Source organism: Mus caroli, chromosome 17 (genome assembly GCF_900094665.2).
Source record: "Mus caroli chromosome 17, CAROLI_EIJ_v1.1, whole genome shotgun sequence".
NCBI lineage: Eukaryota > Metazoa > Chordata > Mammalia > Rodentia > Muridae > Mus > Mus caroli.
This window is the reverse complement of record NC_034586.1, coordinates 235699-260187: the sequence shown is the minus strand read 5'-3', so window position 1 is coordinate 260187 and position 24489 is coordinate 235699. Positions and strand designations below refer to the sequence as shown.

Below are 24489 nucleotides of genomic sequence, written 5' to 3'. Positions count from 1 at the left end.
TGAGGCAGAAGGATTGCCACAAGTGTGAGGCTAGGCTGGGCTACACGAGTGCCGGCATAGCTCATCTCAAAACAAAACAACAACAAAAATTAATTAAAAACCTAAAATTAAAAAGCCCTTTTCATCATCACAAAGAAGTAATGCTAATACCTACATTTTTTAAAAAAATATTAGGGCTGGTGAGATGGCTCAGTGGGTAAGAGCACCCGACTGCTCTTCCGAAGGTCCAGAGTTCAAATCCCAGCAACCACATGGTGGCTCACAACCATCTGTAACGAGATCTGGTGCCCTCTTCTGGAGTGTCTGAAGACAGCTACAGTGTACTTACACATAATAAATAAATAAATCTTTAAAAAATATATTAAAAGAAAACTTATTAAATTGCTTTTCAAAAATCTTGACACACTGTGTGCCTCAAAAGATGTAAGTCAGGAGCAGGCAAGTTCTCCTTATGAGTCTGAGGTTTATGCAAAAAATAAAAAACTCATTAAGAATCATCAGAGCCAGGCGGTGGTAGCACATGCCTTTAATCCCAGCACTCCAGAGACAAAGGCAGGCAGATCTATCTCTGAGCTTTAAGACATGTCCTGGTCTACATAGTGAGTACCAGGACAGCAAGAGCTACATAGTGAGATCCTATCTTGGGCAGGGGGTGGGGGTCATCAAGAAAGGATATTTTGAGGGAGAAAAAGGACAAAGGCATATCAGGTACGATTTACATGGAGACTGAGACCTAGAACACATTAAGGTTGTAACAGCTTCCTGCAGACCCCTGAGCCTGACTGAGTCCCTACTCACACAGGCCGTACAGATTCATCTCCCAGTTCTTCCTGTTCTCACGGGACAGCAGAAGATCCGCCTCTACTCTCTCAGCTGCTGCTAGCTCACCCTTGGGCCACACAGGCTGCTGGAGTGACTCACGGTGAGTCAACCCTTCCACGCCTGCCAGTCTCTGCTAGAAAGCTTCTATCACCGGCATGTAGCTCCTTCGTTAACCGAAATATGTCCTGCCCTGTGTCGGGTAGTGGCCAGCTCCCTTCAAACTGTGATGATCAACCCCAGAGAATTTTGCAGAGAATATTTGCGTAGCATTGAGACAGTCAATGTAAGGGAAGAAAAAAACTGAGAAACTCAATTTTCACTGTAAAGGTTGATTTTTGCTTCCAGTGGTGAGGATTGAGTACGAAGATACGAGGCAAAGGTTCTACTACTGAGCAGCACCCCTAGTCCCTAGGATTCCGATTTTAATTTTATTTTTATTAGCTCTTTGGGAATTCCATACAATGTGTTCTATTCATATTTACTTCCCCCACACACCAAACTTTTCACAGATCCACACATTCCCTTCCTTTTTCTTTCTTTACATCCTTAGAGATTAACTTGCACTGCTTCAAATTTTCTTGGGTGTATGGCCTTCTGCTGGAGCATGGTTGACTTAGCAGGAACCACAATGAGAGACAAAACTGACCCTTCATTTCCCAGAAGCTAACAGTTGCTTATGGGTCTACTGCTAGGGGTAGGATTGGGTACCAACCCCCCTCTCCGTGCTGGGATTTCCGTCTGGTTTGGGCAGGCATAGAATTTATCCATACTGTCACAATAGCTGCAAGTTCCTACGTGTAGCTGCCCTGATGTGTCCAGAAGAAGGTGGTTTGCAGTTATCTACCACCTGTATACTCTCCTTTCCTCCCCTTCTTCCTGAGCTGCTGTGTGTGTGTGTGTGGTGGGTTGGAGTATAGTATACATGTCCCTTTTAGGGCTGAGCATTCTGTAGTCTCTTATTCCCTCAAGACTCCACCAGAAAAATACATTCAGCTGATAAATACATTCAGTAAAGTAGCTGGATAAAAAATGAGCATCACATATACAAACGCAAACACACTGAGAAGGAAATAATACCATTCATAACATATATATATACACACACACACACATATCTTGGAATAAACCTAACCAAGGAAGTGAAACAATAAACAATGAAAACCTTAAGACACTTACAAAAAAACAAAAAGGATGCCAGAGGAAAGACCCCCCCCTAGGGAGACTCCTTGTGGGGAGAACTTGGGGACACAATCAGAAATGATACCAACAGCATTTTCTTACTAGGCAATCACATACAATTTTTCCAAGTTGAAACTCTGTTTCCCTAAGGGGAAATATGGACAGACAGCCTACCCAAGTCTTAAATATCTTGTCTTAGCAGAAGTTGTGAAAGCCAGGTGTGGAGTTTGGGACTATTACCCCAGCATTTGGAAAGTTGGACCAATTATCTTGAGGTCAGACCAGCCTGGGGTCTAGAGAACATAGTGGTTCCAGGCCTGAGATATAGACTGAAGCCCTGTCTCAAAAGAGCAAGGGCCATAGACAGTAAAGGATTTGCATGACAATCTGAGTTAAATCCCAGGACCATGTAAAAGTCATAAAAGCCAGATGCACTGTACACATAGGTAAACCCAGCATGTGTAGGGGGATGGGAAATTAAGACAAGATAGTCTTCTGGAAGCTTGAAGGCCAGCTTGCCTATGATACTCAGTATAGCAGAAACGAGAGACTCTGCCTCAACAAGGGAGGAGAAGAGAAGCAACTCCCAAAGTTTGTCCTCTAACCTCTACAGGTGCGTCATGGCATGTGCACACCCACCACATTCCTGCATAAACACACACACACACACTGATAAATAAAACAATTTTTAAAGTTCCATTATCCAGGCTCTAGTCAAGGCTGGGGTGCATTTAAGCAAAAATAAATAAATAAATAAATAAATAAATAAATAAATAGCCTGGCTATAGGCTGCTTTCAGTGTGGACACTCAGCCTGTCACTCTCAGAGCTCTGGAGAGCTGCAAGTTACTCTTGAGTAAGAACTAGTTACTTACAAAGGTAACTGCATCTCTGGAGAGCTGTAAGATACTCCCAAGTGAGAACTAGCTACTTACAAAGCGGATTGCATCTTTGAGCTGGATGCCAAAGAACAGAACAGACCTGTCATGGCTGTCCCAATTCCCAATCACAGAATTGTCAGGGAGGCTAGCATTCACTACTTAATGGAGGAAAGGCCTTTCCACTTTCCAGAAGGTTCTAATGGTTTTCTTCCTTTGGGTCCTTTGATGATGTTAAGGATGGAGTGTTAGAGGAATGACAGACGCTCACATGTCTGTGTGCACAGACAAAAAGATAAACAGAAAATATCACAACATTCATAAGCACACCTTACATAAAAATAATTTTCACTAGGCATGATGGCTTACACCTATAATCCTAGTATTCAGGAGGCTTGGGGCCAGTTTGAGGCCAGCTTCAAGGACTTAGCAGTACTTTCTCTCAAAAAAAAAAATCACCCACCTCCTTTTAAAATTAAAAGTAGTTTAATTTTAGTTTAAAAGTTTCCATGAAATACTCCAGAACCAAAACGGCATATGACAAAGTGCAAGCCAACAGACTTAGCAGGTCTAATGTATAGTATGCACAGCCACAGCTAAAGGGACAATGTGCAACGCTCTGTCATCTTCAAATATGTATAAAATCCAACTTTAGGGCCACTGCAGGTCACCGAGGGGAAACGAGGCTCAAGCACATATGCTCAGCAAAAGAAAATTCTGACTTTTCTCTCCTATGATTTCATTTGCTTTTTATAGCTTGGCTTCCAACATAGTAATTGCTTTCATTTTTTTTAAAGATGTGGACTCATACCACATTTAATTTGAATGTCCCTATATATAGATTTCAGACTATAATAATCTCCAGTTCACCAGTGCCAACCCCTCAAAAACTAAATATAACTGCAATTGAGGAATCAGATTTGTATTTTCAACTACTATGGCTTGTGCAGTTACTCTTCCCCAGAGGTCACTCCCACACATCCCGTCTTCACTAGACAGGGCGTCTATGAAGACGAGCATCATAAACCGTGGATGGTTGCAAAACTGGAAGCTTGTCCTCATCCGCCATTTTGCGACAGGCTTGGAGTCTGTATAACTGTCCACTTGTGGCAGATGACCAGATTCCTCCTAGGACCGTACTTCCTTCCCTCCCGTGAACTTGAACTGTCTACCCAAGATGTGGAGATTAGACTCCATGAACACACACTGGAGAACAGATGCCATGCTCTGGAGATTAGTGGCACATTCCCAGGTTGATGACACAGAGCAACTGATCCTAATGCTGATGTGAGGGAGGGTGACTGATGGAAGCTGCTGGGAGGTCTTGATAGCCCGACTGGCTCCTGCCCCTGTGCCCTCAGGGCAGACTTTGCACCTACCCCTCTGCTTGTGGCTCAAGTTTCTAGTTCTGCAGCACCTCCTACCCTAATCAGACCTGCTCTTTAGATAATCTGCTTTCTGTGAGCCTGGTCTATCCGTGTCCTGACCCTTCTCCCTAGCTGGGGACAAACTGCATCTTCTCTTGCTCACTTTGTGCCTCAGGTCCTGACCTTATAATGGCTCTTCTTAAGACGCCTCCTCCCTTCAAACTCCTCCACCTGGGGCTTCTAGTGCTGCCTGTGGCAGGAGATTTGTCCCTATTTACCTGAGGAGGTCTAGAGATGCCTCTGGAGGAGGTACAGATAGGGACTCTGTGCCCTGTGGGCCTCTGAGCTAACACTGGCAAGGTGCTGGGTAGAGGACACTCTGTGCTCAGTAGCTTGGAGGCACAGTGGAAGCATCTGGTGTACTTCTCCCAAGTGCTCAGTTCCTTGGCTCCCCAGAAGTGATGCTGACCCTAAGCCCCTCCCACCCACAAATTGTTTTTAATTAAACTTTACTGCTTTTACTTAAGAAAAAAAAAGATTTTTATTTTCCTATATAGTAAAAATATTAGTGTAAGCAGAGATAGTTTATCAATCTCCCACAAAAATACAATCCTCAAACACAGCTCTGATCCTCTAGGGACCAAAAAATAAAAATAAAAAATACACTATTTCTCCCACAAAATCTGTTGTCCAAGAATTTTTTTTTTCTTTTAAGACTTTCTCTATAGAACCGAGGCTGTCTTGGAACTATGTAGACCAGGTTGGACCTCAACTCTCAGATATCCATCTGCCTCTCTCTGCTTCCCCAGTACTGGGATTAGAGATGTACACCATCATTTCCAGCAAGAACTGCGAGAGGATTTTAAAGTGTGGGCCACGTTACCGTAGGCGCTCTCAGTCAGGTGTTAGCAATTAAACAACCCCTCCCACAGAGGTTGGTGGGGGGAGAAGCTAATCTTTTTCCAGTGTAGGCTCATAAGGCAGACGGATACGGAATTCAATTGCACTTCAATGTGCCAGTTCTAATCAGAGGCACCTTTTTTCTGGGATCATAAATCTGCAGAGAGCAGCAAGATACAGGGGACCAAACTTCTGGGCACAGACTCACATCCACTGTGGGGGTCTTCACCCTGGAGCCTGTGCCCTGCTCTGATGCCTGGGAGGGAATCGGCTGCTAAGAACTGCGAGTATGGTGTATATTTTGGTTGTTTGCTTTGGTGCCGGGGGAGTGGGATACAGAGTGCTGAACGCGATGCTGATGATGCGCCTGATATAGTCCCTACATCCTCAGGCTTGAAACAAAGCCTAAAAGATGCCATAGGATTTAGGAATTGTTATCTCCGATGCCTTCATTACACAGACCAGGACCCCAGAATTTATTCAATGTATAAAGCGACAATCTACAGTTCAGTGAATGGATCACAGAGAGGGGTGATTGAAGGTAGCAGGAAGACTTCCAACAAAGAAGGCTGGCTACATGTCACCACTGCTAAGTGAACACAGAAGTAAGGCTCGCTGCAGAAGGCCCACAAAGGACGATGGATGAGATCTGTCTCTATTCCACTTCAAATAAGTCTCTGTCTCTGCTTAGTCACTTAAAACTGCTCACTTCCAGCTGGTTCCAGGCCAAAGCATCACGGGTCAGCAGCTCAGGGCTGCAGAAACAGCAGAGATGCTCACAGACCCCAGACCATCCACACCAACACTAGATCCAGCTCAGAGAGTATAGAAGCTAAAACGGAAGGAAGTTGAGTTGAATGTGGAGAGACAAATTCTGTCAATAAACTGTAATGCTTACTAAGGACCCCTACTGTCCAGATCACAAAAACCCATCCATGAATATCAGGGCTACGCCCCTCTAGATTTAACTTCAAGCTACAGCCTGGCTTAAAGGGAGCAGAGTGCTTCCTGGCTTCCCAGAGCAGTGTGTCCAACCAGGCTCATATTCTCCTCCAAAGCTGCTTGCTGCTCAAAGTAGCCAGTAAATGCAGTCACAGTCAGACTCCTTAAACAAAGAACAAACGTTACAGATTTGATAGAACAAAAGCTGGGTTCCTCGTTTCTTGATGTTCTAATTTGAAAGCAATGCGGGAGAAGAAAAAAAAGAAATCCAAGATGGATATTACAAAAAGAAATCCACAGTGACAGAACCTGCAGCAGGTCTCATGGATAGCCTTGCAATGCTTTGTGAGGAAACATCCCTGCTAAACAAATCGCTTGTAGAAGTAATGACCAGCCAACTGCTTTCAGAAACTCCGAACTTCTCAGTAACTATATGTATCTGCAAGCAGCCATGGACAGATGCCCCACAATCAAAGCTGTGCAATGTGTGCTCTTGTGCTCGCTCTCTCTCTCTCTCTCTCTCTCTCTCTCTCTCTCACACACACACACACTGTCTCTATCAATCTATCATCACACACACATACACATCCTATTTATTAATCTCACCTTGGCATTAAAATATGTTAGAAATGAAAATGAGCTCTTCTAGAAATGGGCAATAAGTCAGTAAGTCTGGCTTGGGCCTACATGCCTATAATGGCAGCCTTGGGGAGGCTGAGCCTAGAGGTCAGGTTGCCAGTTCAAGGTCAGTCAGGGCTATATAACAAGACCCTACATCTAATACACACACAACAGAGCAGGCACCTAGACACACAGCATGCCTGACACTGGGTAACTGCCTGGAAATAGCCTTTCACAGAGGCTGGAGGGCGGGGGCACTCGGCATGGAGGTGCCTTTCACAGAGGCTGGGGGGCGGGGGCACTCAGCATGGAGGTGCCTTCTGAGTTGCTCTCAAATCTCTGTTTCCTTGTCAAATCATTCTTTGAAAAATTACCAAATGTTAAGAGCTGGGTGATGACATTTTGCAAGCTCCTTTGTCCTGGTAATACAATGGGAGTGGGGCGGGGAGGGGGGGGCGGGGGGTGGAGAGAGAGAACGTCACCAGGTGTGATGCTTCCACTCTCCTGTAGGATGATTCAAGGAGGCTGCAGGGACAAGTTGCCTGTGAGCCCAGCCATCTTACCAGGTCCTTAGGCTGCAGAGGACTGGAGGGAGTGGCTGGGGCACACTGAGTCAGAAGAGGGACAAGAGCAGCATCCGTTGTGTACAGTGGGAGTAGAGCAAGATGAACTTGTGTCCTGTCCTTGACATCACAAGCTATGCAACGAAGCATGAGGTTGTGCCAATTAGTGCACACAAACTATGTGTCCTTATCTACTTCAATGAGGCCGTTGAGGCCCTTGAGTGGATGACTGCTAAGCCCTTGCAGGTTTGAGTTGAAAAGAAATTAGGAAGCTAAACATGGAAAAGATAAAGGGAAGCTGGGTTTAGAACTTCCCTCGGAAGGGGTACCTCCTACCATCACTTACCCCAGTAAATGGGAGAAGGATGTGTTAGTCAGCTAGCAATGGTTAGACTTTGGTTGAATCTTGGAGATTATTATTGAACATTTCACATGGTGATCTATAACCAATTAGTGGGTTGTAAAATCACTTTAGTGGAGGTATTACAAGAATTTTTAATAGGGACTGAATAAGGGCTCTACTTAGGTTGAAATAGTGTCCACGCTGGGTCACATGTAAGTAAAACATATGGTTCCAGCTGTAACACACATGTATGGACACAACACCAACACACAGGCTGTAACACACATGTATGGACACTACACCAACACACAGGCTGTAACACACATGTATGGACACTACACCAACACACAGACAGGTTTTAAAATTCTACCCTAAAATAAATTTGGGGGGAAAAAAGACAGATCTATAAAACATGGGGAAAATTAGGGCCCTTACGTACTCTTGATGAGAAAGTAAATGATATATAGTAAGAAAAAAAAATACAGTTTCCCAAAAAGAACCTAAAATGAAATTACTATATGATTAACCATTTGCACTTCCTGGCAAATACTGAACTAAAAATTAGATCTAGACCATGCACACTCACGGTCATCACTGCCCTGTCACAGCAGCAATCACGTAACCTCACCATGTCTACTTCTTCGCTGTTTGTACCTGAGAAACAGGGGCTCCCATCCTCAACTGCTCCCTGAAAGCTTCTTCAATGATTCCTAAACCCTAAGACCAGCCTTGCTTTAGGTGTTTGCAACCAGCAGTTGATAATAAAAGCCAACCCCTTGCCACTGGTGCACACTTCAATCCCAGCACTTGGGAGGGGAAAGCAGGCAGATCTCTGTGAGTTCCAGGACAGTCAGGTCTACAGAGAAAAAACTTGCCCCCCAAAACAAAGATAGATAAGATAGACAGACAGATGATAAAGAAAAAGAAAAATCATCCTCATCTCTTCACCTGAGGCACCCACACATAACCTGGCACATGTCCTTCACATTATTTGTGTGCACCAACTCATACGCACAAGTCTTCTCACAGTTTTACACCTTGAGATAGCTCAGAAATAGCCATCTGTCCATTTGTCCATTTGCCATATGTCCATGTCTTCCTAGCCTTCCTATCTCCATCCTTCTGAGCAACATACAAGAAACTTTTTATCCTTTTGCATGTACAAAACTGAAATCCTATTTTACATATCTCTTCATTCTTTTCTCACAGAATCCTACCAGCTCAGGTACTGCCAAAATCCAAGATACAGGTATGCTATTGTGTATCCTACTGTCCCTGTGTTGAAAGCATCTACTTAGTATCCAATTCTTTCTCCTGACAATTGACACTGCAGTAAATATTCTTCTACAAGCATGGTGCACACAGCTGGTTTTAAAATTTCTATGAGATAGATTGTAAAGGGAAGAAAGATCAAAAGCCATGTGCATTTGGAATTTTAAGAGACCAAGCAAGAAGTCTTTCTCAAATGGCTGGAAGCAATGCTGGAGGACATCTCTTCTCACCAAGAGTGCCATTAACAAAGTTGCCAGGAATGGCATTAGCAAAGTTTAAACTTTGTGTCAGTCTTGGTGGTCCAATGCATGGGAAATCTGCAAGTTCCCCTACTCCTCTCACCCTGCTCCCCTGGGAGGGGGCAGGAAGCTAGTCTAGTACAGATCTTTCCACCTACATTCTCTGTCCCTCATCCCAGTTGAGCATCAACTGGTTCTATTTCTGCATCAATCTCCTATAATATTCATGTGGGGGGGGTAGGTATGTGCACATGTAAAAGCAGGTATCTGTGGAGTCCAAAAGGATGCATTATATCCCGTGGAGCTGGAGTTCAAGTGGTTGTGAGCCACCTAATATAGGTACTGGAGCCTGAGATCTGGTCCTCGGCAAGAGTAGCCCATGCTCATAACCACAGAACCATCTCTCCAGCTCCCTTCTTCAATTCTTCAAGCACAGGAGGAGCAACATTACCAAGGATACCCGTGAGTATCTCCTGTGTCAGCATTTACTGCTCCTAATTCCAAACCAGCCAGCGCCAGTTCAAATGGTTTGTGCTCAGCTCCCTTATTCGCACAGCACAGTCCTGTCACAGATAACTGGGCCCTGGGCAAAAGCCTAGTTTGTCTCTCAAGCTCCAATATACACTTAGCTCTGCAGTGGAACCCCAGTGCTTCCCTCTGGCAAGGAAAACTACCCAGACATTGGAATCCCACTTCCACATGTGTGTGCTCATATGTGTGTGCATGTTCACTTGGAGGTCAGAGTTCAATGTCAAGTATTTGTTTTCCTCTATCACACTCCACCCCTTTCTTCCCCATCTTATTCTTTTGTTTCCATTTATGCATTTGGGGCAGAGGGTCATGCGTGTGTCACAACGTGCATGTGGAGGTTAGAAGACAAGTTATAGGAGTTGGTCCTTCCAGAGATCAAACTTCATGTGGGCTCCAGAGATCAAACTCAGTCCATTTAGTTTGATGGAGGGGCCTTTACTTTGTCAGCCATCCCATAGGCTTTCCCCTCTACCTACTGCTCTGAGACAGGGTCTCTCATTGAGTTGCCGCTCATCAATTCAACTCGGCTGGCTGGTCAGTGAGCTCCAGGAATCTGCCTGTCTCTGTCTCCACAGAATCTGGTTACAGATGCACATGCCTGACTTTTTATTTGGGTACTGATAATCCAATCTCAGGTCTTCATGTTTGTGTGGCCACGATCCATCCAAGTTCCCTAAACCATACTTCTAAGCTCCATTCTGGTTTACACCTCTGGCTTCTTGATTCAGAACTCTCTTGTACTCCAAAGGCAACAGAACAGCCCATTTGGTCTGAGCAGGGCAGATGGTTTGCTAATGGGAGGAGTCATAGAGAAGGGGCAGACACAACAAACAGATGCTTAACTGGAATCATCTCTGTCACTCTGTCACTCTTCAGCTAAGGAAATGCCTTTCTTTCCATTACAAAAAAACCCAAAACATTTACAGAAGATATTATATAATATAGAATACCAAGAACCTACAATAGGGTATACTGGTATACATTAAGGGAATGACCTAACACCCGAGGCAAAAGAACAGGAGTATATCCCACCATGAACAAGAGCATCCTATACACGGACCAACAATCATGTCTTATCCATTCTCATGTCTCACGATGAGTCTCATAATCGCATACAAACAGCTGGCATTAAAACCCAGCAAAAGCAATATAGCATTTTCTTATTGTTTTATAATACACATTATAATGAGAAATAAATCACAGTGTAAACTAAATAAAACTTCCAGGAGTCGGGGTAGGGCTGAGCTCCATGACAGAGCGTTTGCCTAGCATGTATATGACCCTGGGTTCTATCTGCAGTGTGGGAGCAAGCAAGACAACACAGAAACTAGAAGACTCCCTCTCTAGTAATCTTAAAAAAGGAACAATGAAGAAGATGACTACTTAGTCCGCATATTGTATGTCTTTGAGAGAAACTCTAACCTGCTTACTGAAGGAAGACAGTAAGCACAAGACCAGATCAGCACACCTCAGAGAGGACAAACTCTGGCTTAGAAAATCGGTACGTAGAAAAGAAGGGATGAAAAATATCTTTGAAAGGCAAAGATTTCCTAAGAATGGGACGTGCACATGATTAGTAAGAAAGGTGTAAAAACAGACTTTGTGGATATTAGTTCATGGGGGAAATGTGCACTTCTTCTCAGTCTTTGTCCTAGTGCTCTTGCTGGAAAATTCTCCAATCAGTGACACGTCACACTTCAGGATGGGTTGGGAGACAGATATGAAGATGTGTGCAACTCTGTGGCCATACGTTACATGCTGTCTAGCCCAGTGCTCCTGCTTCCATGCTGTCTAGCCCAATGCTCCTGCTTCCATGCTGTCTAGCCCAGTGCTCCTGCTTCCATGCTGTCTAGCCAGTGCTCCTGCTTCCATGCTGTCTAGCCCAATGCTCCTGCTTCCACGCTGTCTAGCCCAGTGCTCCTGCTTCCATGCTGTCTAGCCCAGTGCTCCTGCTTCCATGCTGTCTAGCCCAATGCTCCTGCTTACATGCTGTCTAGCCCAGTGCTCCTGCTTCCAACTGCACTTAGTGAACAGGGTGGGAAGCCTGGGAGGGCTCCTCCAGCACTCAGAGCCCCGCCTCCTCTGATGGAAACTATCAGTCATCCATCTCCCTGGCTAATGGTAGGATGTGGTGTCACAGATAATTTAAGCAGCTGTCAGAGCTGCACAGTGCTGCCGATCCCATATGGCCTGTGTAAGGCACACATGTGCTCTAAGCCCTCCCTCCTCCAGAGAACAAGCTGGGAGGAATGAGGCGGACATCCTGGGACTCTGTCCCAGATCTGTGCTGCAATATGTGCATATACGACGTCCATGCTCCCTGGCATAGGAGAACACTCATTTGAAAAGGCATGTGAACATGCCTCATGATACGGCTGACACACACAGGCGAATGAATCATCACGGACCTCAAACCCCAGCTCCAAATGCTCTGAGATGTAAAACTCCCTCAACACCAACAAGGCTCAAAAAAGGTTTCTGGATCACCTGTGGCATTTCCAAGAGCAGAGATGACCTCAAACAACTATAGACTGAAAATCCAGCCATCACGCAGGAGCAAGGAACCCACCAGCAAATACTGCAGCCTCAGAGTTCTGTCATCCACTCCAGGGAAACATGTGGGAAGCGGGGAAGAAAAGTCACAGAAGACCAAACCTTGCTGGGTGAGAAACCTGATCCTCTCTCCCCGGCGCCCTCCAAAATGAATTCAAATTCACACTGTCCCTGTACTTTGTGATTGCATACATTAGGGCATCCAAATGTTAGAACAGGAGACTTTAAAGATGTGGGGGAAGGTAGTGTGTGTGAGAAGAATTTATAATAGCACCAGAGAAACTGTGCTAGGGGTAATTCTGTAACGCTAATTTTTTTACATATAACAGAGTCATGAATTAACTCAGTCTAGTCAGTGGTTTATGGCTTTTTAAAAGCTCAGCCCATCCAGTTCAAAAGTAGAATGTTTTTCCTAAGACTGCTTTCAACCAGAAGCTCAATAGAGGGAGGGGGAAAATCAAAATATGATAAGATTCGTCTTCCCTTCCTGCTTTGTGAACATCCTTTGGCTTAGTTAACCCCCACACTAAAGACAGGATGAAAAAAAAATGCAGCCATGAAGCCAGATGTCATGGTTACACCTGCCCTCCCTGAATACAGAGACTGAGGAAGGCCATAAATTCAATGACATCCCAGGGGCTAAGGGGACAGGTCAAAGCCAAGCATCTCAAGGAATGACACCCTGTCTCAAAAACAAAACAAAACAAAAACAGAAAACAAAAAAATTAATAAATAATAATCAAAAACAACTTGGCCTAGCTGCACAGAATTATAATTTGAGCTGCTTGGCAGGCTAAGGCAAAAAGATCAAAAGTTCAAGGCCAGCTTGAGCTACAGAGAGTTTGAGGGTGGCTAATAAGTCCTCTCTCAAAATAAAAGGCTGTAAAGGGGACAGCCAATGTAGCTCAGCATGGTGTATTTGCCTAGCATGTGCAATACAGCAGTCTCTTATCCTAGTACCATCCCTCCCCACAAGTGGCCTTGAGGGGAGGGGCTCCACACTATGGGGGAGGTACAGAGAAAACCAGAACTAGAAACACAATATTGACAGGAACATGGCCTGGAGGAGAAGAGCACCTCTTTGAAATCATGGTCTCTGCTCAAACACTTCACGATTCTTATTAAACACTCCCTTCTTTTTTTCTACAAAGAAAACCCCTGAGTATCAGCCTGGCTATATTTACAACACTCCCCTTGGAGGATGCCCAAGGTCTACATTTGGTTTTAAAAGATGCTTCTTTCAACATGGCAGCTATCTCTAAAGGCCAAGACACACATTCAGAGGAGCCCAGCCCCTTGTTAACATTTTCCAAGCATACAGTAGCTATGTGCCACTTGGCACCCTCCACAATATCCTCCCAAAAGCACCCAAAGACTGCCAACTTCCCTGAGCTTTTACAAGAAGAATTCTTGAAAAAGCATCTATTTGCAGAAGAATTCCACTTTTACTGGGATGGCCATCAAAAGTTTACTGTCTCCCGCAGGGAGCCGGCTGGTTTTTAGTGACTTGGCCTGATATCAAAATAGCTGCAATTAAATGGATTTGTGAGGGTCAGATGAGATATTCAAACAGAGGGTACTCCCCATGGAACTAAAATCATGCTTAGCACATGTTCAAGTTACATATGCCGCCCAGGGCAAATGGCTGTGAGACACAAAGTAGGTCAGTGCACATAACTCCCTGCAGTGCTCACTAGGACAAGAAGACTCAGCTCAGAACAGAGCTGGGCTAAAGCAACTGTCCAGGCTGCTTAAAATTCGAGGCTCACACTCAGTGACTTTAATGGGAGACAAAGCTGAGAGTCCACAAGGACGACAAATCAGAGTGTTTGCAAAAGCTTTAGGATCATGGTGTCTCTACAGCTTAGGTGTAAGGGAGAAATTCACCCACAAGATGATGTCCTGTCTTCAAGGTTCCCATGTACCCCTTAATGACAGGTTCATCTTAAAGACAGGAATACTTTGATATCATTTCATGTGTCAGAGGGCTCACCGGTAACTAGCAAGGCCTGCAGAGATGGCTTCTAAACGTAATCAGGTTTTGTAGCTCTTCCAAAGGCTTAAGCACACAAACCCCATCACGTGTTTGCTTTCTGTGGAGACACTGGGGAGGGTGTCGAGAGCAGAGCAAGCCTGGACCACGTGGCAAGAGGCAGAAGTGGTGAATGGGGGATCAGGAAGTAGGGGCACAGAGGCAGGAAGGGAAGGGACAGGGAGGACATCACCTAGGATAAAATTGGTCACCTGTGAGTCACAATAGTTTCATGGATTTGCTGCTCCAACACAACTGTAAAAATGTTAAGGTTGTCATGGAGATCTCTCTCCATGTGGCTCAAATTCCTACCAACCACACATTCCTATCATAGACGAATCTGCAGTCATTGCATATGAACACTGCAAAGAGGAGTTGGGGGGGGGGCACACAAACTTCTGAGCAGCTATGCAGACCTTCAGCCTCCCAGTTACTTAGGGTATGTGGGGAGGTGGGCTCAATGGGCAAAGTGTTTTGCTTTGTAAACATGAGGTCCATGTGACAAAGTCAAGTACAGTGGCAAGAAATAAAGGGTTTTTTGTTTGTTTGGTTGGTTTTGGTTTTTGGTTTTTTTGTTTTGTTTTGTTTTTTGGCTAGCCTGGGCTACATAGTAGGACTGTGTCTCAAGAGAAAAAAATTAGGGGGAGAATATCTCATACATACACACACACACACACACACACACAAAATTTATTACCTGCTAGACTATTTTGCCACCATAGCTCACACTTTAAAAAACACAACTGTAAGGGGCTGCATAGAGACCTCAGCAAAGAGGAACACTTGCTGCTCTTGCAGAGGACCCAGCCTCAGTTTCTGTGGCATCTGTAAGAACCATCTGTAACTCCAGTTCCAGACAATCTGGTGCTCTCTTCTGGACTCTGTAGAAACCAGGCACACATGTGGCACACTTACATATATTCAGCCAAACACTCATACACATATAATAATAATTGTCTTATTAAAATGACAGTATGGGGCCAAAGAGGTGGGCGTGTCAGCCTGACACCATGAATTCAGTCCCCTCAATGTGTGAAAAAATAACCCATGGTGTGTACACCCCCCCCTCGGGGGGCGGGTGAGGGCAAGTGAGAGCATGAAATAACAAAATAAAGGGACTGAGGAGACAGCTCAGTGGGGAAGAAAACTTGCCACACAAAGACCGTAGTCCAGACCCCACTCACATCATGGCTGCCTATCTGCCTATAAACCTCAGTGCTGTAAGGGTGGAGACTGTAGAGTTTGCTGGCCAGTGGTATAGCTCCAACTTAGGTGAAAGACTCATACCAGTAGAGAGTGCAGGACGTGGTAGTACCTGCAGTGACTCATAACTGGTCAAAGAGATGAGAACCCATGACTGTTGACTGCTTAACTACAAATGGTACGTGTGTATGTGTGTGTGTGTGTGTGTTATGTCTGTGTGTGCATGTGCATATGAATGTGTATGTGTGTGTACAGTGTATGTGTGCACATATTCATGTGTATTTACATGTACATAGAGGTCAGAAGTTATTCTTCACCTTAGTCTTTGAAGCTCTCTGATTTGGCAAAGCAGGCTGGACAGTGAGCACCAGGGATCCCTCCAAGTCCATCCACCCCAGCACTGGGATCAGAAGCACAAGCCACCACACACAGCTTTTTACACAGGTGCTGGGGATTCAAACTCAGGTCTTCTCAATTGTATGGCAAGCTCTTTACTGATTGAGCTATCTCCCTGCCCTTAAATCGAGTCATTTAACTAACCAGAAACAAGTTTTCCTTCTGGAAAAAAAAAATGGTTTGAACTAAATAATTTCTAAAGTATCTGTTGGTCCAAATTAAATAATTTTAATTCCATTAAAATTATACAGACTGACTTGTGACAGCCTTTCTTATATGCATCTGTGAACAAGATATATTCTATTGGACTATCACTATTGTTTATAGTTTACAAAAAATTGTAGCATCATCTGCTGGACACAGGTAACTGTAGCCTATAAATTACATTTTGAAATGATTCAAAAATGGTCCACGATCTCTATAAATGTATAGAGGATTTCCTTTAGACAATGGAAATGGCACAAGGTGTTCTTCAGTGTTGACAGTAGCATATTTGTACACCCACTCGTTGACTGATTTCCTGAATATTTCTAGTGTTGGCTGTCAACTCAGTTTTAGTGAATTTTCTAACTCATCAGATTTACCAAGCCATCAAAATTCAGAGAGCTTAAAAAAAAATGCCATCATGCAATGACATCTGTCCCCACCCACATGAAGGCTCCAGCCACAACAGACTTGTTTGTAGGCCCAATGTCTTCGTACACTTACTAGATTAATAACAGCCAGGCACAGCAACATCTCTAAACAAATTTTGAGATAGGTAATTTTTAAAAGTAAAATTGCATGGGAAGCTGGAGTTGAGGCAAAGCAAACTTCCTCATGCTGGTGTCCTTTGTCTTCACTGAAGCAGTTAAAAGGCTCAGTTATTACAAAGTTCATGTTCCTAAGCGGGCCAATTTTTCTAAATGCCTCTCACTGTTAATAGTTATATTAACATATAGATATATTAATATATAGATCTTTTTCTTAGAGACCACACATATCTCATTAAAAACAGTTTGAAAAGTTTCTGTTAAGTCATAGATCAATTATTAGCAATAGCTCGGCAGGCTGATCTTTACAAACTACAGGACCTACTGATGAACTGATGTAATGGCCTAAAACTCTACCACCCAGCTCTGCAAAACTAATCTATCTGGCTGGGTCTTCATTATCCGATACAAGCCGTTCCACACAGACGCTCCTCTCCAGGGAGTGTCCCTAAGACACGCTTCACAGTCTTTATATATTTCTGTTTTGTTGTTGAGACAGTCTCACTATGTAGCTAAGGAAACACTGGGAATCTCTTAAGAGCTGTGTTATTCTCCTCCTCGGGAAAAGAAGGCCTTTAAATGTTAAAAAATAATAATAATCTGCCAAAGGAGTGAAAATTCTATTCTAGACTGGAATCTAGATCTACTGATGCTCAGCTTAAGGACAGTGCTACTTCTCAACAGGGGGTGGGTAACGATTTTAATGTCAACCTTTTCCTCCTGGTGAGGCCATTTAAAGAGTCCCAGACTCACGCTCAGAAGCGTGCTCAGCGGATAGTGTGCCGCACAGACATGAAGAGCCTAGTTCAATTTCCTAGAATGTTAAAAAAATGGGGGGGGAGGGCTATGCATAGCCACACATCCAGGTGAGCCTTTAATCTGAGTTCTGGGGAGACAGACATAGGCGGAGCCTTGGGGTTTACTAACCAGTCAGTCTAGTTGATTTGGCAAGCTCTAGGTTCAATGAGAGGCCTTGCACCAAAAAAAAAAAAAAAAAAGGAGAAAGAGGGTTTGGAGAGATGGCTCCATGATTAAGAGAACGACTGCTCTCCAGAGCACGTGGGTTCAGTTTCCAGCACCCATATGGTAGCTTACAACTGTCTGTAACATCCAGGAGCCAACACCCTGGTGCCTCACAGGCACACGTGCATGCAAAACACCAACACACATTTAAAATGTATTTTTTAAAAGTAGAGAAAAATTAAGGAAGCCATCTAACATCAACCTCTGTCCTCCACATACATGTGTACATATGTGCACCCTATCACACATGTAAACAAACACATACATGCCCATACGCTTAAATTTTTTTAGTGTCAAGATTTGACAAAGGCTCTCTGGGTCTTTGTTGAGACCATATCTTGTCAGGGTATCTTCAACCCACACCACATAAAACTGACACCACCATTTTGCCAGCATTTTTTAAAGTTCTGGGCTCTACCTGGACAGGATGCACTAGTAAAATAAGCAAACTAGTCCCTGTGTGATAGGAAGTCACCCAAAGAGGACCAGCATGGAGTGCTATAGTAACAGACTTAAACTGCATAAGAGAAAAGGACCCAAGGTGCTCATAGGGAGGCCTCTCCTTGGGCTCCATGGTCTGCTAAGAGAAACAGAAAAGGCAAGAAAGACAAGTCCGTAGAAGAAATTGAATGACAGCAAAGAGAAAGGAAGGGAGGAAGGGAGGAAGGAAGGGAGGAAGGGAGGAAGGGAGGAAGGGAGGAAGGGAGGAAGGAAGGAAGGAAGGAAGGAAGGAAGGAAGGAAGGAAGGGAGGGAGGGAAGGAGGGAGGGAGGAAGGAAGGGACGGAGGGACGGACAGACAGAAAGAAGGAAGGAAGGAAACAACTAATACTGCCAGCTCTTTGCATATTGGCTTTCTTTTTTGTTTTGTTTTTTTTTGTTGTTTCTTTCTTTCTTTTTGGTTTTTTTTTGGGGGGGTTGTTTGTTTTGTTTTGTTTTGTTTGTTTTTCTAGACAGGGTTTCTCTGTGTAGCCCTGGCTGTCCTAGAACTCACTCTATAGACCAGGCTGGCCTCAAACTCAGAACTCCACTTGCTTCTGCCTCAAGTCCTGGGATCAAAGGCGTGCGCCACCACGCCAAGCTCTGGGTTGCCTTGCTTTTGTTTTGTTTTTTTGTGTGAGACGAGGATGGCCTTCATTTCCTCATCCTCATGCCTCCACCCCTCTCCATCTCAGAAGCCATAGGCATGCATCACCACACCTGGTTTGTGTGATCAGACCCAGGGCTTTGCACAGGCTAGGCAGGCATGCTACCAATGGAGTCACATGTCCAGGTAGGTCCCTGGACCATAGGAGGCAAATGCTACACAAGGGCAAAGTTCCGACTTTTAATGTGAAATGAAATAATGCGCTAAAAGCTCATCATTCAGTTTTAAAACCAGCAGGAGTCCTTAACTTTCACCTCTTTAAGGATCTGTTAACTTGGTTCACAAACTGCTCACAAAAGACCCTTCAGCAATCTCCTTCCACATAATCAGTAATAGTAACTCTCAAAGCACTGCGTCCAAAAGACACATTCAGAAATCCAAACCCTGGCTGAAAAGAAACGGAAACCGGTAACCCAACACCAGGAAAATATCACCAATGCTGCGGGCCAGATTCTGTTGGCTCAGCTACAGGCCTCATAAATGGAAACCACACAGGCCAATCCCCAGCAAGATGGGAGTGCAGAGAGAGCTGGCCAGGGCCCAGGCCCATATGACTCAAGATGGGAAGAGCCTGCTGTTACTGGCCTCAATCATCTGTGGTTGGCACTTTCTATTCACTATTCTGTGATAATGTAAAATCCAGCTTTCAAATTGTAGGTAGCTTTCACTATGATCTCTGATTTGCTTACACTGGACATACATACTACGAAATTTCATAATGGTGTGAACCTGGGTGCCAATCCACTGTTACCCGCCTTCTGTGTGACTGATGTATGTGAACAACACAGATATCATTCTTCTGCAGGATTTCCTCCTCCCTGCCCTCTGAGTTCATTTCACCTCCACAGTTCTAGCCTCTCCCTCCTTGTCCATCCTCAGACCTCACCTGCTACCTTAGTGGATCACACTGCTGGAAACGGGCCTCTCTGGAAGTCTTGCCTCTCCAAACACACTGCAGATAATCTCCAAAGGGGACTTGTCAGCGTGCAAATCTGCCCTCTCTTTCCTCCCCGAGTGTAATCACTGGCTCTGGGCATTGCTTATTGTCACTCGCTACTGAGCACCTGAAGTTCTCTTACGTCGTAGCTCATGTTTGCAGTGTAACAGGACTGAATAACACACTGTGGCAGTACACTCAACCACTGTTCAATACTGAAGGAGAACTGGGTACGCTATGTTCTCCCCCTCCAACACACACACCTCAGCCCACAAAGCCTTGCTTTTTAAAAAAGATTATTCAGAAGATAAATAGGACACAAATACACAGGAAGCCTGTGCAATAGTCTCTGCTGCAGCTTTCTTGTCCTGATGTTTGCAAAATGCTTTCACGCTCACGAGCTTGTATGAATCTTCTAACACCTGAAACTTCAGTCAGGGCACTCGAGGAAGAAGTGAGGTGGTCAAACAGGGACCCACAGGTCCAGACTACTTCCCATGTGCCTTTCAGTCCTGGCTTCTGGCTCCTTTCTAGAAAATAACCTGAAATGGAATAAAAGCATGCCTTCCCTATGGCCCATTCAGCATATCCCAATGTAGACAGATACACATCTCACCTGTGTGGATCCTCTGCCTTTTACTACACTTTAGGAATATGTGCACAAAGGTCAAGCTCCACCCACTGTCAACTCCAGAGAACTGTAGCTTGCTTCATATCCTGTAGTCCATTCACACATCTGTCCCTCTGTTCGGGAGACACTTAGCAGCAGCTGACATTTGGTGCTGGCCATGGTCCTTGTCCTGAAATCTTAAGACTTACTCTATGTTTCCAAAATGTCCCTGAAGGCTTGCTGTCCTTAAAAGGGCTTGGATAAACAGAGAGACAAACCAGAAGCCAGTAAGCTGAGAGCTCACCAGGGCTGTGCCTCTTTGAGAACTTGTTGACTGGGTCAAGTCCCTGGCACTTGGTTTCTTTATCCACAAAATAAGAGAATGGTCTATATTATCTTATTGTTATTTCAATGTGAAGAGTCCCATAAGATACAAGATTCCATTTATCCAGACAGCCACAGTGACATCTACCACATATATACAGCATAGCGCGGTTTCATAAAATGCTTCTATCAATTATTCCACAAATTGATATGTTAACTACAAACCTGGAGTGTTTGTAACATTCTCCAGCCAACTGCCCATACATCAAAACTGAATCTATATGAGTAGATTGTGCTGCTAAATTCTCCCGCTGTGGGCACTAAATAAAGCAGGCAAGACGCTCCTCTTACTGCCTCTTTACTTCTGTGATGCACCACTTTGAGGTGACTTCAACTGTGCCAAACGAAATACACCTTAATCCTATTTATTGACATATATTTATAGAAGCAACATGTCTCTCAGCCTAACTTCCAAGTCTTACACCAAATTTCTCCCCAAATCAAGATCAGACATGAAAACTTGAGTGCCTGGAAAGGTGGTTGGCTAAAGATGATCACGTGATACATGGCTGATTGGTCGGGAACACTCATGTGATACAAGGCTGATTGACTGCCCATGGATCTACTCACACATCCTTCCCTGTGTACAAAGACATGTCTGAGTATCACTTGGACAGCCAGATATAAACGCTGGATAAAGCACATTTCTATACCCCCCTTACCAACAAAAAATAAACAAATCTGCCCGTAAAGGTTTCTTTGTGGTGCTTATTTTTATATATATATATATATATATATATATATATATATATATATATATTGTCACTAGCCAAGAGACACTGATTTCCAGTAATCTGTGGTGGATCTGTGGTAGGGTGGGGCTTGAGCAGAGACCCACATTGTGCCTTTGAGTGACTTGCAAGAGGAGTCTTCTTCCAGTGTGAAAATGTACACCAGGGGCTTGGCAAATTGAATGTGAATTGATTTTTTTGACTCTGCTTTCCTGTTGGTCAGATTGACCTTGTACCACGAACAAACACGTGGGACCAGGCAAGGTTGACACGACAAAATATGTGGTTTTAAACTGTGTCCTAGTACAAGCACTGACAACTAGACAAGGAGGACGGAAAATGAAGCATCTTGGCGAAGATATTTGACTGACACATGATGGATGTGTGGGTAATCAACAGATGGAGAAGAGAGGGAGAACTGTGTAAGCAGAATGCTGGTTCCTTCAAGATACTGGCCTGGAAATGACAAGCTGCAGTGGGAAGTGTCTGGAGCAGACAGTATGCCTGCAATCCTGGGAGAGGAGGGAGAGGAGGGAGCAATGGCAGGCAGGGCCTCATTATCAAGTATGTGACATGGTATTGAGACTTTGCTTTGTGGTATGGGTTTGTTGTTGCTTCTTTCTGGCTTGTGACAAGCTCTGAACTCACGGAACTCACCTGCCTCTGCTAATGCCCAAGTGCCAGGAGCTAGAATTAAAAGTATGTGCCACCATGTTGTGCCTGAGATCATGTTTTGGGGTTTGGTTTTTGCTATGTAGCCTAGGCAGGCCTACAACAAAGCATCCTCCTGCCTCAGCTTCCTGAGTACTGGAACTACAGCAGTGCCCTACCATGCCTCTCCCTCATTCATCTTTTATGGGATGTTAGACATGGAAGCTTGGGTCCTGTGGGAGTTTGCTTGGCTACTGTAAATAACAAACACAGATATACCTCACCATTATTTTTTCTACCCATCAAAAAAGACCTTTGCCACCCTAAAGCAACAGGTTTCATTTTCCTTTCAGCTGAGCAGGAAAAATAAATCCAATAATATGAAAATGTGCTTTTTAAATTCATCTTAATATTAGACTTTTGGAGTTTTAAAAAAAGATAATCTCTTTTTAAAAAAATCTTCTAATTATTAGGGTGTGTGTGTACGCACGAGTAGGAGGAGGGGAAGAAGAAGAAGAGGTGAAGGAAGAGGAGGAGGAAGAGGAGGAGGAAGAGGAAGTAGAGGTGGTAAGAAGGGAATCAGGTCACTTGAAGCTGGAAATACAGACAGTTGTGTACTGCCTGATGTGGGTTGCGGGAATTGAACCCAGCTCTTAACCACTGGGGCATTTCTCCACTACCACCTGGTCTGTCTGTCCCAACCCGCCCCTTGTTCTTTTCTTTTCTTTCTTTCTTTTTTTTTTGGTTTTATTTATTTATTTATTTATTTATTGGAACAAGGCCTCACTGTGTAGCCTTGAATAGCCTTAAACTCAGAGATCTGCTGGGATTAAATGTGTGCACAACCATGCCCAGCTAAAACTACAACTTAAAGCGGGGGGGGGGGGGGAGAAAGAAGGTGGAGGGGAGGAGAAGAGGGAAGGAAGGAAGGAAAGAAGGAAGGAAGGAAGGAAGACAGGAAAGTAGTTGAAAAGCACATGTGCACTCGCTGGCTATGCAAACGGAAGAGGAGCAGATGGTACTCTACTCGCAGCACTTGATCTGTGCCTTTAAGAAACTTGTAAGCCATTTTTAAAAAGCTCTTAAAGACCATTGTTTTCTATCTTGAATTGGAGACGTCAGGTGTTATCTGTTAAACGAGGACCACAGCGACAATAGAGAGAAATAGAGGGCGAGAACTGCCCCAGAAGAGAATCTTGGACCTTCGCACGCATCGGGAGTGTACACTTGTAGCACACCTAGTCTGCCTGGGAATGTCACCTAGCGGCTTCTCTTCCAGCAGCTGCCGGGGAACTGCAGGAAAATTTCCCGGGAATGGAATTATCTTCGCTAACGAGCAGCTTCCCCCACCCATAATATAAAGTTACCCTATTTTTCTTTTTCTTTTTTTCTTTTTTAAAGTAAGAACGGCCATAGAAGCAGCGCGTCCATATTAAGTTTCCGGTCTCAGAGATAAAAATCCCTCAATTTTACTCGCTACACTTTGCTGCTGGAAGAATGGGCCCTTTTCTTCCTGAACGGTTTGTGGTAAATACGATCCATCAGGGACACAATGTTGTCGGCTTTCACAGAAACTTGGCACCGCAGCGGGCGGGGAGCCGCGCGGGTCTAGGTGGTCGCAGGACGAGCGATCCTCGCCCCCTTCCCAACCCCAATGGCCAAGCCAGGGATGCTCACCTTCTCCCCGCTGCGCCCTTCTCCCCTGGACGCAAGGAAATGGGCACTGATGGGAATGGACGGCGCCGCCACTTCGCAACCTGGATGGCACAGCTGAACCTAATTGTATCCGCGCCACGCGTGGGGCAGGGCAAGACCTCACTTCGGAGTTTTCTGGAAAAGGATCCTGCCTTGAGCCAGGCTGGACAAGAGAGAATGCGAAGCCGCTGAGGACTGCCACCCTCCCGGACGCAGCAAAGTGGCCCCGCCGCGCCCCTGATTGCCTCCACAGCGGCCCTGATTGCCTCCACAGCGGGCGGAGAGGATGGACGAGGCTGGCCCACTGGTGGAGGCTGGGACTGTGCTGTGCAGCACCCCACTGCAGGATCCCTGGAGCCCATGCGAGACGACCCAGACGCCCTCCCTCGCGTCCCTCCCTTCGGCGCCCTTACCTCGGTCCAAGTTTCAACACAGAGGACCGGTCTAGCCCGGCTCTGCGCCCCTGAGCGAGGCCCCGTGGGGACTCAGGGCACACTCCGGGAAGTTTTCTCCGTCACTTTGTTCTCCACTCGCTGAGCCGGGAAGGTCAAGGCTTCTCTAGCTCCACACTGCTGAAGTGAGGCCAGATCGGCGGCCACACCTTCCTACGCTCCGCTCGCCCCGCCCCCGCCCGGACACTCCCTTGACACGCCCCGACACGCCCCTCAGAGTCACACACACACACACACACACACACACACACACACACACACACACACAC

At 45.0% G+C, this 24489-nt stretch overlaps 1 protein-coding gene across 2 annotated transcripts in view; it reads right to left on the bottom strand.

Annotated features, from left to right (window-relative positions):
* The window catches only part of Tiam2 (T cell lymphoma invasion and metastasis 2), a 191810-nt gene extending 167476 nt beyond the window's left edge, over positions 1-24334 (bottom strand). Inside the window, exon 1 of one of the 2 annotated variants that reach the window (XM_021186122.1) lies at positions 24182-24334. The gene's annotated coding sequence lies outside the window, so the exon portion shown is untranslated. Of the gene's footprint in view, positions 1-23750; positions 23808-24181 lie in introns of those variants that run through there. The other variant, XM_029471057.1, reaches the window with a different exon arrangement.
* Positions 24335-24489: the final 155 nt, after the last annotated feature.